The sequence below is a fragment of the Charadrius vociferus genome, unplaced genomic scaffold (genome assembly GCF_000708025.1).
Source record: "Charadrius vociferus isolate BGI_N301 unplaced genomic scaffold, ASM70802v2 scaffold649, whole genome shotgun sequence".
Taxonomy (NCBI): domain Eukaryota; kingdom Metazoa; phylum Chordata; class Aves; order Charadriiformes; family Charadriidae; genus Charadrius; species Charadrius vociferus.
The window spans coordinates 419360-434636 of NW_009650124.1; positions in this window are offsets into that span (position 1 = coordinate 419360).

Below are 15277 nucleotides of genomic sequence, written 5' to 3' on the forward strand. Positions count from 1 at the left end.
ATATGAATAAGATGCCGTGTTCCTTTGTCACAAAACTGAATTTAGTCACAGCTCTCATAACAGCTTATTATCACATATTGTATCTTTTTAGGTGATCATCGTTATTTGTTTTCAAGGAATAATTGCAAGTAAACCTGTACTATTTCTTCTGTCTAGGACCAACATTTTTTTTTTTTGTTACTATAGTACAGAACTTTTTGTTTCTTTGAACACTAAAAGATAAAGGAGGAAGGTCTTACAAATGTTGTGGTTAAAATGAGAGGATTAAAAATCAGTGGTCTTCTGAATCAGCTCAGTGCTAGACTGCAGTACACCTGAAGCCTTACAGAGATGACCCGGGGGGCCTGACATAATAGGATCTAAGACGGAAACACCAGAGAAATACCTCAAAGGAATTAAGGCATGTTCCTCTGATAAGGTGACCCTGATAATGTTGCCCTCTACATCAAGAAATGGATAGACTGTGAAGAGCTTTGTCTGAAGAGTAGCCATGAGCAGGTTGAAAGCCTCTGGGTGACAATTAGAGACTCAGGCACAAAGGGAACCTTGTGGTTGGTGTCTATTACAGGCCATCCAATCAAGGGAAGCTTATTGAGGAAGTCTTCTTGCTCCAACTAAGGAGGCATTGCACTAGCAGGCTTTTGTCCTTCTGGAGGACCCAACATCTGCTGGAAAAGTAGCACTGTAGGAGATTCCTGGAGGGCATTGAGGATAACTTCTTAAGCCAGGTAGTAGACAACCCTACTGGATGGAATGCAATACTGGGCCTGTTGATCACCAACACAAGTCAACTAATCAGTGATGTCAAAATTGGAGGCAGCCTGGGCTGCAATGATCATGCACTGATGGAGTTCGCAGTCCAGAGGGATACGGGTCAGACAAAGAGTAAAGTCAGGACCCTGAATTTTAGAAAAGCAAAATCAGCTCTTCAAGGAGTTAGTCAATAGGACCCCCTGGGAAACTGCCCTCAGAGACAAAGGAGCAGAACAGAGCTGGCAGATATTTAAGAGTGGTTTTCACACAATGCAAGACCTCTGATCCTTAGGTGCAAGAAATCAGGAAAAGAAGGCGAGGGACCATCATGGTTGAGTTGAGATCAGCTGGTCAAACTAAAGGGCAAGAAGGAAATACACAGGCAGTGGAAACAGGGACAGGTATTCTGGGAAGAGCATAGGGATGCTGCCTGGCTGTGTAGGAATGGGGTCAGGAAGGCCAAGGTGCAGCTGGATCTGAATTTGGTAAGGGACATGAAGAATAAGAAGGGCTTCTACAGGTATGTCAGCCAGAAAAGAAAGGTCAAAGAAAGCATACCTCCCCTGATGGACAAGACTGCAAAAATGGTAACAACAGACAAGGAGAAAGCTGAGATACTCAACAACTTTTTTGCCTCAGTCTACACTGGCAAACACTCTTCCCACACCTCTCAAGTGGACGGACCACAAAACAGGGACTTGGGGAGCAAAGTCCTTCCCACTGCAAGAGAAGATCAGGTTTGGTCAAAGAAAGCATACCTCCCCTGATGGACAAGACTGCAAAAATGGTAACAACAGACAAGGAGAAAGCTGAGATACTCAACAACTTTTTTGCCTCAGTCTACACTGGCAAACACTCTTCCCACACCTCTCAAGTGGACGGACCACAAAACAGGGACTTGGGGAGCAAAGTCCTTCCCACTGCAAGAGAAGATCAGGTTTGTGACCACCCGAGGAAGCTGAACCTACAGAAGTCTATGGGACCTGACAAGACGCATCCAAGAGTCCTGAAGGAATTGGCTAATGTAGTTGCCAAGCCACTGTCCATGATATGTCATGGCAGTCAGGTGAAATCCCCGGTGACTAGAAAAAGGGAAACATTGCGCCCATTTTTAAGAATGGTAGAAAGGAACACTCTGGGAACTACTGACCTGTCAGCCTCATCTCTGTGCCTGAGAAGATCATGGAACAGATCCTTCTGCAAGCTATGTGAAGGCATATGGAGGACAGGGAAATGACTCAAGACAGCTGGCATGACTTCATCAAGGGCAAGTCCTGCTTCACCGACATGGTGGCCTTCTGTCATGAAGCGACTACATCATTGGACAAGGGAAGAGCTATGGATGTTGTCTAGCTGGACTTCTGTAAGGTCTTTGACACGGTGCCCCTCAACATCCTTCCCTTTACATTGGCCATACATGGATTTCATGGATTTCATGGTTTGGTGGATGAGGAGTTTGTTGGATGGTCATATCCAGAGGGTAGTGGTCAGCAGCTCAATGTCCAGATGGAGACTGGTGGTGAGTGGTGTCCCTCAGGGGTCCATGTTGGAACCCATACTGTTTAATATCTTCATCCATGACATAGACAGTGGGATCAAGTGCACCCTCAGCAAGTTTGCAGATGACACCAAACCAAGTGGTGTGGTCAACATGCCTAAGGGATGGAAAACTGTCCAGAGAGACCTGGACAAGCTCAAGAAGTGTGCCTGTGTGAACCTTATGAGGTTCAACAAAGCCAAATGCAGGGTCCTGCATCTGGGTCAGAGCAACTCCCAGTATCAATACAGGCTGGGAGATGAAGGGATTTAGAGCAGCCCTGCAGAGAAGGAATTGGGGGCACTAGTGGATGAAAAGCCAGCAATGTGCACTTGCAGCCCAGAAGGCCAACTGTATCCTGTGCTGCATCAAAAGAAGCATGGCCAGCAGGTTGAGGGGGGTGATTCTGCCCCTCTACTCCACGTTGGTGAGACCCCACCTGGAGTACTGTATCCAGCTCTGGAGTCCTCAGTACAAGAAAGACATGGACCTGTTGGAGCAGGTCCAGAGGAGGGTCACAGAAATTATCAGAGGGATGAAACACCTCTCCTATGAAGATAGGCTGAGGGAGTTGGGGTTGTTCAGCCTGGAGAAGAGAAGGTTCCAGGGAGACCTTATTGTGACCTTCCAGCACTTAAAGGGGGCTTACAGGAAAGATGGGGACAAACTTTTTAGCAAGGCTTGTTGTGACAGGACAAAGGGTAATGTTTTTAAACTAAAAGAGGGTGGATTTAGACTAGAAATAAGGAAGAAATTTTTTACAATGAGGGTGGTGAAACACTGGCACAGGTTTCCTACAGAGGTGGTTGTTGCATTAAGGGGCAAAGTAGTTTTGGCAGAAAATAAACTCCCTTGCATTCTAACACTCCTCACCAAGGTGGGAGGCTAGGTGCAGCTAGGTTTAAATTCTGAGTGATTCCCAATTCACCACTATCAGCTCAGGTGCATTTAATATATATTGAACTGTTACGGTGCTGGATACACTAATAGCGGACTGTACTGCTCATGATCTAGCACAGCCACTTGTTGATAGCGTTCAATGAGAAACCCAAACGACTCGCTGCCTACACAATGCAGTTTATTTAAGCAACAGATACACAAGTTCTTTTGGATTGCCGGTGATAGTGACTGTCTGCAAAGCACATGCGAATACTAAAGATGTTAGTAATAGAGCTCAGTTACAAATGCACTAAGTTACAAGTGGAAGTACTTGGTATAGCCAAGTGTTCGAATCTTGCCCACAAATGCCCTTACGGGGGGGGGGGGTGGAGTTTGAGTGACTCTAGTCATGAATACTTTCATTATGATTGGTGTAAAATTTTCTCCCCTCACATTTGAAGGTATAGTTTACGAAAAATTCAGAGCACAGGCTCCGTGAGGAGTAGTCACACCTTGGAGGTGGGTAGCCTTTGGGATGGAGGTGTGTTTTGGTATTATAATGACATTATAATGAACAAAGTTCACCAAAGGACAGTATTTCATCAAAAAAAAAGACAGATCATTGGCTCAGGGTAACAAATAGGCAGTTTATCAGTTCTATAAGACCTTCAAGGGCTCCATTTGGTGCCCCAAGTCCCCAGTTTATCACAGAGTTTTAGCCGCAGTGTTCTCAACTCTGTTCCATCCTTCGCACTGTTTTCCTTCTGTGGTGCCATCTCATTCCCATGTTTGCTGGATTATCACAGGATTTGGCCTTGGAGTCTCCACCCCACTCCACTCCCCATGTTGCTTTGCAAGCAATATTGTACAGGGAATTGCAGATGTAGCGGATTCTTCACATACCAGCTGCGGCTGTGTTCTACCCTAGAAGCCTTTTGATTTTATACCTTTCCTTAATGTGCCACCAATGCTGTATTATTGATCGTTTTTAGTAATCATTCCACAGCAGTAGGTGCCCCATCCCAGGAAACATTCAAGGTCAGGCTGGATGGACCTCTGAGCAACATGATCTCATTGAAGATGTCCTTGCTCATTGCAGGGCGTTTGGACTAGATGACCTTTAAATGTTCCTTCCAACCCAAACTATTCAATGATTCTATGAATCTATACAGCTCAGTCAGTGCATACATAAAAAGTACAGAACTCCCGCAAAGGCATTTGATTTTCACATGCTCGTGGCTTGCTGAAAGCTTTAGCAGTTCTTCTGGACTGCTGTCCAACTGAGATCTTTAAATTTCTCTCCCACAGAACACATGCACTATTAATCTGGAGTACACTTGTCATGTCCCTAGACTTTGTGCCATGCACCCAGATTTTTAAATACGTGTTCTTTCCATTATTAATATTGCTCTGAAAGTCTAAGCCACAATACCTAAAATAACCAAAAAAGCACGTTATGTTCTTTAAAATTATGTTTAGAATTAAATGCAGATTTTATTTTTCAAAGATCATTAAGAAAAGTGGGCAATATCTAATAAACTACATATGCAATATTAGGCAGTAGATTTTTAACAAATACTGGAGACAAAATTTCCTTTCTTTCTCTCTTCCTCAAATTCTGAGATATTCTCCAAGAAAAAAGCTTGATCCATCAGAATTTTTCGTTTCCTAGGCCTGGCTCTTGGATGCGCCAGCATGCCAAAGGGCCAGCAGTGTTCAGAAATAGACATTTCAAATTCCAGTCCCTCCATCAACAGAATCCCTCTGTCTAAGTCTTTGAGAATATCCCTGGATTTTAGTACTTGTTAAAAAAACAGTTGAAGAGACTGTACATTTGGCGGTATAAGGGGGGTTGAGAAAACTGGAGTGAAATTTTACTGTCCTCAAAACACGATTTTCCCTTGAAAGCTGTTTCACTTGCCGAGATGAAAAGCAGTGAAAGTTATCTTGCTTATGCAGTCTTTTGATCATTTTCTACTTTTAAAACATTAATAGCATCTTATGTCAGTACTAATGCAAGTGGGAGGGCTTGCCAGAACATGGTCATTCTGCTGTCTCATATATATGTCAGCAGAAGTAACTGTGCCACTGGTATGGAAATTCAGAGCAGTGATGAAAGTCTGAAAAGAATTACTATTACTTTCCAAGGAATTTGATCTTGAAAAATGTCTCACCATTAAGTCCTCTGTAAATAGCAGTTTTGAGGACCTGGCTTGCTACCTATTATGTGAAGTCTTAATGTTTTTTTCATGGTCCTCTTGTGTTAGCTCCTGTTGACTTAGGAGAATCTTGACTTCAGTGACTTGAGAGTCGCTGAAGACTGCATTGGAGTTTGTGGATACAAACCAATTCTAACCAACTTTGTCCTAAATAGACCTTCATCCGCACCCAGACACAACCAACGAAAACCCTTCAGAACTGTGCACTTGTTTGGAATATTCTCTTATAAACTGTTATAAGCATTTTCCTGACATCAAACAGAACAGAACCTGAAAACTTTTCTAGTTGGAAGGAGAGAAAGAATTAAAGATATCTTTGGTTGTACACCTAAGAGACCACACAGTTTTTTGCAAACATCAGATGAGATTTAAGTGAGGAATTCCAGTTTATTAGATGAGTAGCAAAAACTTAGCATGTCACTTTTCTCTGAAAGCAAGCAAACAGGAGATCTTTTCCACTTTATTTTACTGTCCATATGGAGAAATTGTAAAGATACTAAGCAATGCAAAATTCTCTCCTGTAACGTGTTATGGTTAATACAGTTCACTCTCAGCAAAACTGGGAAAATGTATGCATCTCTACATTTTGAAAGATACTAAATGGAAAACTGAATGATTTAGAGTTATAAACGAATCTTTAACTCAATCCCTGGTTTTCATCATACAGAAGGACTATGAGAACATTAACATTTCCCTGGATGTTCTCAGCACTGAAGTCTTTACCATTTTCAAACAAAAAATATATTTTCCATACTAGTTCATAAATACATATTACATAAACCAACATGGAAGATATTCAGGAAATATATGCAATAGCTTTCTGACAGTAGAGAACAGACATTTATCTGGACATATCAATGGCCAGAATAAACATATCAAGGGCCAGTAATTGTCTTCTAGGCTATTGAAAATGCAAAAAGCTATTACTAGTAGCTGAAGGCAGAGTGTAATTCACAACACCTTGCAAAGGAGAAGCACTCCTCTATGTCAGGCAAATACCTTGTCAATTGACTGCTAGTTCATAATAATGTTGCACCTTGTTGTTTTAGTCCAGTCTTCATCTAAATAACAAAATTACTTTCTAGATTAATCTTAAATATATTTTCCATGTAGCTTCTTTATTTTTTCCTATATAATGATAATTTTAATGGATGATAATTTTTTTCATATAGGAAGGTTTGAAATTTATCAGCTTGCAAGACCCCAGTGTCTCAACAGCAAAAGGATGTGGTTGCGTATCTATCCATGCAGACACCAATGTTCTTCTGTTTGTACCTGTATACAGCAGGTAACCTCTGTTACACGACTAAACAAGTTGCTATTATCCCAGGCTGACAGAAGTCTTACAAGGATGGTCGGAGTTTAGGGACATGATCAAGATGACTACCAAATATAATATAAAAGTCCTGGCAGAAAGACAGATTCTGAAATTTCTCTTTCCAAATTCCTCCCTCCCTTGGGGTAGCCAATAAGAATTAATATTTTTTTTAACAATTTTGCAGAATGCTTTTGTTCAATGCCTTTTTTTTTTCCCTACTGAAAGCACAGTACAGTTAGCCTTTTGTTACTTACTGTATTTCTATTTTAAAAATATAGCTTATCTATATGCATTTGCGTTGAGAGACAGTGGATCTATAAAAGGGAACTTATTTGCCCCAAGTCAATGTTAGGATCATAGCGGTGGCAGATTTCTGTAATCAAGAGTCATATGCCTAGCTATACAGCCTGAAATTTAGTTAAGAATTGCTATTTTATACTGAGTATCTAATACAAAATTACCAAAGATGTAAACAAGCAAACCCACATGCTACATTTACAGAAGTTAAAAAATAACAACTGTACCAAGTCGGAAAAAAATCTTCAATCCTTCCATCACAATCAATATGTACAAACTCGTTGGAAAATGTTTTAGAAAATATTTTATATAACTGTTGGACAGCCAGTGAAAGCACAAATCTGTTCTTTTTTTAATATAAAGATTATTACTTCACTTTTTCAAGCTTTATTTTGTAGTAGTTTGTTTATAGTAGATGTGATGTTGCTCTGAACATTAAAAAGAAAAGCAAATATGAAAATATGCAAGGAGTGCTCCAGAAGGGGAATACAGAAAAACTGCTGGACACACAAACACACACACACACAAAAAAAAAAAAACCAAACAAAAAAACAAGAAAAAAAAACCAGAACAACCAAACCATAAAAACAAAACAGAGAGGGAGAAAAAAGAAAACCCGACCTGTTATAAAAACCAGAGACTTAGAAGTACACATGCTGCATGTCAGGACAATATAAAAAAGGAAAGCATAAGCTTCACATATATAGTACAGCCTAAGAACTGCACACTAAATATTTTTTTTTTCCCATATGGCATGTTTGAGGTCACCATCTGAAATCCTAGTTGATAACTGAAGGCTTATTGCATAACAGGAACTGATTTGTTGATGAAAGCCAAGAAAAGATTAAGCACAGATTTTCAGGGTCAACCCATTTCACATCCATTCAGATTTGTTGTAATTTCAAATGCTTTCTTTGCAGATCTACAACAGATAGCTATAGCTAAGCCTTAAATGTGGTAAGGGATTAGACAAGCCAGTATCCTGTTGCTGCTGCTATATCTAGGTCTTTGCCTGAAGTACTCTCATACTTTCACTGAAATTGCAGGATCAAGAATTGATATTTTTGTAGACAGAAGGTGAGTCTAATCAATTTGAAAGGAGATTTTTGTCAGTTAGAGCTAATCCATGAACATTCAACTTCCTAGCTAGCAATTTATTTGAAATATCCTTTGCTCTAAGGGAAATTTTCATCCTCTTATGGAAAATTTTGCTGTAGATTAAATATAAATGTCTTCCTGATTCTGGTACTAAAATAGATGAAAAAACATTTGAGTTTCTCAAAGGTAAAAATTCACATGTATGTAAACAAACTAGGGAATGGCAGCCATTGATGTAATCTTTGTGTAAAAGTAGTAACTACTTTTGCATGTGAAGCTGGGCAAAAATGCCTCTTAGTGAGTCATACAGCCTAAAAACCCTTCCATTTCAAAGCAACTAAAAGTAACTCTAGGTTTTTCTGAATAGTTTTGGTGGTAGAAAAGGTACAGAAGGTCTCGGTAAATGTTGAAGCTCTTTGTACCATCATTTTGGTTCTTGTGAGCTAATTCACATAAAGAGGACAAAGCACTGGTGGTAAGAAAGCCTAAAATATATACATATAAAATACATATTTTAAAAGTATAAACATACATGAAATACATATTTTTATATTTTATATATGTATAAAAAACAGGTTTTCAAAGTTAGAGTTCTGACCGTATAGGGGTTGAAATATATGTATATATCATATATGTGTATATATATCGTATACATGAATGAAGCATCACAAAATTGTTAAATATTATAAATGCTGTATGCATATATATTCAAAACTCTAACTTTGAAAACCTGCTATTTAGCCCTTTAAAATATATTTCTTGGCTCATTATCCCCATTCTGCTTTTACTTACAAGGCAGTAATAAAGTATCTGTTCTCCGGCATGCACTATACACTTTACAGGGTATTAGAAATCAGTAATTTAGACGCTACAAAGAGTGCAGATTCTGGCCTTTGCTATATCTGTCAGATGGTGCAAGGTGTTCTGTGGGAATTTGAACAATGTCTGAACTTATCTACAACCATTCTTTCAGAAAGGAAGAAAAAGCTGAACAATCCTGGGCTGGACTATATCCAGACAAGTACCCAAAAGGCAAAAGGATCCAAAGCTCATTAGCTATGCCTTCAGATTTTGTCTCTTGAGATATGCTAAAAACATACTTGGCCTGCTGGAAAGAATATCTGAAATTCTGACTCAAAGATGAGTCTCCCATTCTGTGGGAACTCCACCCAGTCAACATGCCCTTCACAGCTTCCTCCCAAACATTAAATGAAGAGCTTTAATTAACATAAATTTGCTCTACAAATACAAAATACTAAGCAATTGCCCAAGAGAATTTCAACTGATTCCTTACAATAATTTAGGTAGAGCAGGCACATATTGAAAAGAACTGGAATGGACCATTATAACACTTCAGATTCATATACTGGCACTTACTGTAGAAAGGGAACAACACTTTTAGAAGGCAGTTCTAAGTTTCTGATTACTAATGTATGTACATACATACAGTTAACCAGTTTTGAGGAAGCAATATATACATATATATCGCATTGTATCTCCTTCATGCTATTTGAACTACAGTCTTCACAAGGTATGCTTTTAATTTCAGTTACAAAAGCAGTAAAAGTAGGCTATGATCCTTTCATGTCAGATTCTGCAGGGAGATCATAAGACAGAACTAACGTGTTGGTGTAAGATTTTCTGCATTCAGCTCCTGTCTCCAGTCCCTAAATGCACTGTACTCTTTATCAACCTCTCTGAAAATTATCCACACTTTAAGTACCTCTGGTTATGTTTCCAAATCAGTAGGCAGAGATGAAAACCCTAGTGTTATTTAACTTCCTTGTTTTGTGCAAAGAGCCGTAATAAAATGAAAGTGTCAAAGTCTATCACCCTGAAGAGCTATCAGCATAATTCTTTATTGAAAAGTGGAAGAGTTCATTAAAAGAAATATTCTATTTTCCATCCACAGTGATTCATTTTGCTTTCAAGATTAATTATCTTCTTGGATAATTTTTAATCCTCCAAAATACTACATGTGGGAGAGCAACCTACCACCTATGTGAAGACATTAAAACTTTACAGCTTTAATACTGAAACAAATTCCCATGGCCCATCTTTCATTTCATAGCATTCATTTGCTATACAAGCATTTTTATGTCGAGGCTCTTTTGCACTGAGTGATGAGCTGTATGCTGTACAGTGACAATAGAGTGATAAGTGTTTTTTGTCCTTGCTTTCTACAGTCATGGTAAATATAGAATTTAAGTTACATAATATCATATTTTCACACATGTAAACTTCTAGACAAAAGCAATGATGTCACACTTGAATTCAAGAAAAACCTTGGAACACAGCTATTGTGAAACTTCTGTTACCCCAAATCAGTTTTAAACATTTTTCTGTTCTACGTGTAACAAAATGTGTATTTTCAAACGTCCTTGCAGATTTTTGTCAACCAAAACCCAAGAAATCTTGTCTCATTGCAAATCAGAATAAAATCTTGACCCACTGAAACTTAGGGGCAGAAGGGAGCTACAAATGGAAATGACAGAGCTCTGGGCATCAATTTTGAAGACTCTACAGGAACACGAGCAGACAAAAAAGAATAACCTTCTGTGAAAGCTTTGAGTATCTATCTTCAAAACCAACTGGTACAAAACCACTAACATTTATACCATGAAAAAAAAAAAGTAACTAAATAGGAAGGCTGCAAGCTACAGTGCAACCTGGTGTTTACACCACCATTGTGTCTTAATATGACTTTTAAAAAATTCCTTTCTCATCTCTGTCTTTTTCTCACTCTGTGTATTTTGCTGGACTGTTGGCTCTTGTTCCTATTTAGTTTAGGACTAAGAACTTTCTCACATTTATATGTCATCTAGAATACAGAAACTACCCTTATGGAATATACCCCAAATCCTGATGAGAGACAGAGCTACCAATGATAACATTCAGGAAGTGTTTTATATGCAACTTTTTCTGCATAATTCTACTTAAAATAGGATTCATCATCTGGATTATGTGGTCATTGACTTCAAGGCAATTAAATAAATTTATACCATTAAAAAAAAAAAGTAATCTATGCCATGTTATTAAACAATCCTTAACTATTCCTTTGCATGTGCATTGCATTATTGAGTTGTTTGCTGACCTGATCACACAGACTGTGTGTGTGTGGGTATGTGTACATCTACATGTCCACCTCTGTAGAAATGTGTTGTTATCACCCCAAAGATTATTGTAAAGAATATAATTCTCACATGTCATTATTAGTCTACTGTTAAGGAATTCAGATCCCAAAGTCGGGCGCAAGAACATAGGCAGACCTGCAATTTCTGTAAGAACATCAGTTCTGCACTTCCTAATATTATACAGTGTCATAATACATATTTGATTACATATGTATTATGAATATGCATACTCAATATAAAAATCAGCCAGCGTTTCATTTTTTGTTTGGTTCTGAAATGTCTGAGTATTTCTTGACTTTATATAAAAAGTAGAAGTTTTTATTGCTGTTCATTGCAAAGCTACACAAATAATGTGTAATTTTCAACAATTGCCCTACAAGGTACACATCCTTCAACATAAGAAGTCTTTCACCTCGTTTTAACCTTTAGAAACTAAGTACTACTGCTGTTTGAATTTGCTGTTGTGAGAGAAGAAGGAGGCAACAAAAAATCTTTTTTCTTCAGTGTAGTTCATAAATAACTACTAACCTACTGTTATGGTGGCAATTTCTGTGTTGTAACCCATCACTGTTGACATATTGCTGGAGCCAGTTTCCTGAAGAAACTCGCTGCTCATGGCCTGGACAGGCCTACACTTCGCTGAGTTAAAAACTGGCTGGATGACCATGCCCCAGAGGGTGGTGGTGAATGGAGTTAAATCCAGTTGGTGTCCAGTCACAAGTGGTGTCCCCCAGGGCTCAGTGCTGGGGCCAGTTCTCTTTAATATCTTTATCAATGATCTGGATGAGGGGATCGAATGCACCCTCAGTAAGTTCGCAGATGACACTAAGCTAGGAGGGTGTGTTGATCTGCTTGAGGGTAGGATGGCTCTGCAGAGGGATCTGGACAGGGTGGACCAATAGGCCAAGGCCAATGGTATGAGGTTCAATAAGGCCAAGTGCCGGGTCCTGCACGTGGGTCACAACAGCCCCATGCAGCGCTACAGGCTTGGGGAAGAGTGGCTCAAAAGCTGCCCAGCAGAAAAGGACCTGGGGGTGTTGGTGGACAGCTGGCTGAACATGAGCCAGCAGTGTGCCCACGTGGGCAAGAAGGCCAACGACATCCTAGCCTGTATCAGTAATAGCGTGGTGAGCAGGACTAGGGAAGTGATCATCCCCCTGTACTCGGCACTGGTGAGGCCCCACCTCAAGTACTGTGTTCAGTCTGGGGGCTCCCAGTACAAAAAGGTCATAAAGGTGCTGGAGCATGTCCAGAGAAGGGGTACAAAGCTGGTGAGGGGTCTGGAGGACAAGCCTTATGAGGAACGGCTGAGGGAACTGGTGTTGTTTAGCCTGGAGAAGAGGAGGCTGAGGGGAGACCTTATCACCCTCTACAACTACCTGAAAGGAGGTTGTAGAGAGGTGGGGGCTGACCTCTTCTCCCTGGTGAAAAGTGATAGGACGAGAGGAAATGGATTCAAGTTATGTCAGGGGAGGTTTAGGCTGGATATTAGGAAACATTTTTTCACTGAAAGGGTTATTAGACATTGGAATAGGCTGCCCAGGGAGGTGGTGGATTCTCCATCCCTGGAGGTGTTTAAGAAAAGGGTAGATGTGGTGCTTAGGGACATGGTTTAGAGGTGGTTTTGTCAGGGTAGGTTGATAGTTGGACTTGATGATCTTAAAGGTCCCTTCCAACCTTAGCGATTCTACGATCCTATGATTCTATGATGATCATCTGCAAGGTCACTGTAGCATATTACTGGGCAGTAATACAGCCTGAGGCAAAACCTGTTGATTGAGGCATTTTACACCACATAACACCTTTAGGAAATCTGTCTTCTCCCCATGGTATTAACGAACTTGGCCATTGTCATCCTCCAAGGCTCCATATATTTTTATATGTTTTATATACACACACCACCCACACATGCATGCACACTGCCAGCAAGGCAGAGTAAAACCCACTGTTGAGAGGGGTGATGCTCCTGTTAAATAAAAGTTTAAAAATTTGTGTAAACATCACAGAACTGGCTGTGATTTATTATTACAGCACAGTTTCCAAAAGATAAAAAATACATCTCCGTATCTAGTACAGCTAGTTGTATCTAGCTGTACTTAGTAGAGCTGACTGTTTTCTGTGGGTTTTTTTGACATGAGGTAGAAAGGCTTCAGGTAGGTAGAAATGTATGATTAGTTCTTGTCTCAGATCAACCGACATTTGGAGATGAAGAAGAAGAAGAAGGGAAAGTTGTATTAAAAACCTTCAAAAGATTTCTTCTGACAATTCTTAGCACTTTGTACCTGGCAACATAAACACTTCTGAAACGTAAAAGTTAATATACTGTTTAATAGTAAAGAATCATAAAGAAAAACTGGAGACATGCACACATTCATTAAGTGAGACAAAATATGCACTGAACTGGAAGGATTTTTTATAACAATGTACTGCATGCACATGGGTGCGTGCACGCACACACAGAGCTTTTCTGCTGCTGCTGCTTAGTACTTTTCAAGTTATATTATTCAGCTTCCACAGGATGTATGTTAAACCAGTTCACATGAATACGTCCACATTCTCAGATGTAATTAAATCATCAGCCTTTGAATCCTCCTAGAACTTGAGTTCTTTCAGCACTCCCTGTTCTTCCAATCAAGGGACAAGGGTCTTATGAAACCTGAGGACCTGTTTGCTTGAATTTCAAAATTAGAATAACAAATATTTTGCCTAGATAAGACATAGCAGGCAGTGTGCTGTAGATAATCTATAGGAAGGTGGAGAAATCAAAGAGCCATGCAAAGTATGTTTAGAAAACTCAATCCATTTGAGGAAATTGCAATTGGTTCATGGAAGTTTGATGAGACAAAAAGAGAGTCTGACACAAACCATGCATAGCCAAGAGTGTGTTAAGCTCAAGATTATTTGATATAGAGGTTAGTCATTGGCAATAAATATTTGGTTCCAGTGTATCCCTGGTGAATATTTTTCTAACTCTGCTAATATTTTCCCAAATGGGAGGATCAAATCTCTCAAAATGTCACAGTATAGCTGTACAAACTTTTACTTATTTACCTAGGTGTGTCCATAGAGAAACCAGGACACACATAGATAGCAGAGGCGGTATATTAGAAAGGATATGCAGTCTGAGGCAACACATCAGCTACTCAGAGTTAACAATAAAGATTGAAGAAATACTTTTCAGCAAGAAAATTAGGGGTGTTTAGTGGCAAAATTGCAGTGATAGGTTGACTAGCACTATAATGATATCTTCTCAAGATTTCTTACAAATATAGTTGACATTCTCCAACACTATCAGTAGATAAAACATATCAAAATGAAGAGAATAATAATATATGGTGTAGTTTACAAGAATGAACAACAACTAGGCATTCCGAAACGACATAACGAAACAAATCAAGAACCGCTGCAGGCTAAATTTGTACAGTTTTTGCATTTGTAGGAAATGCAATTGTCTTTTACTGTGGCCAGTTCTAGCAGAGCAAACAAACCTCTTGACAACACTCATTTTTTAACTTCAAGTGAAACTAGAACTAGAGTATCTAATTGCTCTTTCTGCACCCTTGGCACGACTAGCAATATCTTAGTTATTTAAATTTTGACAGATGTAAAGAGGAACTTCAGGGAACACCTCAGCTGACAGAGGACCCACCACATGCATACATTTCTTTTTGGTTAGCTTGTAACAGAAAATTTTATGTGTTGTGCTCAGCTGAAGCCTTCTTAACAAACAGGCCACACGGTCAGCAGGCACTTACACAGAGGAATGTAAGTTCAGATCCGTTGCACCTAAGCTTATAGTGCAGTCAATATTACAACAGAGCCATATGCTCCTCTTTGACATGGTCGTTTGCTTTTGCCCTGACCAACTGGCTCCAGAAACAATTCTGGACTCTGCAGCGACCCCCTCTCTGCGAGACTCGTGGCTTTCTTTAAACACCAGTGGCTGACATCTGAAATTTTTCTGATGTGTTTTGTGGAACAATGTACATCAGGCACAGGCAGTGTACATATCCTGTCTGCTACAAGCTGGTGTGGAAGCAAA